Below are 466 nucleotides of genomic sequence, written 5' to 3' on the forward strand. Positions count from 1 at the left end.
TCTCCTTTGCAGTTCTCAACTCACAGTGAAGCGCTCAAATACAGAGCTCTCATGCATTTGTTTGTCCCTTGCTCCAGAGACATGGTATAGCCAGTGAAAGAACTCCAGTAAGTGAAACAGGTGAGGGATCACTAGTGGAGGTGATCTTTTAGTAAAGATTAAATAGTACTGCATTTAACACGCCTGGGAGATTCTGAGTACAGACATATAACAGCTAACTTCTTGAAAAGTTGTACATCAGCTTGACACAACTTTACCACTGCAAACCAGGACAGTTTTTGCAGAGAACTAAATTTAAGCAGAAATGAGACCATAATCTAAACAACTGCAAATTCTTCTTTAAAACTTCTTCAGCAAATTAAACATCATAAAATGTATATCAGAGCTTCTTAATTTTATTTAAAGAAACAGCAATGCTGCTATTAACCACAGTTCCCAATTTGTCACAATTCAGAAAGGCAAATTA

This window comes from Strix aluco, chromosome Z, assembly GCF_031877795.1.
Source record: "Strix aluco isolate bStrAlu1 chromosome Z, bStrAlu1.hap1, whole genome shotgun sequence".
Taxonomy (NCBI): Eukaryota; Metazoa; Chordata; class Aves; order Strigiformes; family Strigidae; genus Strix; species Strix aluco.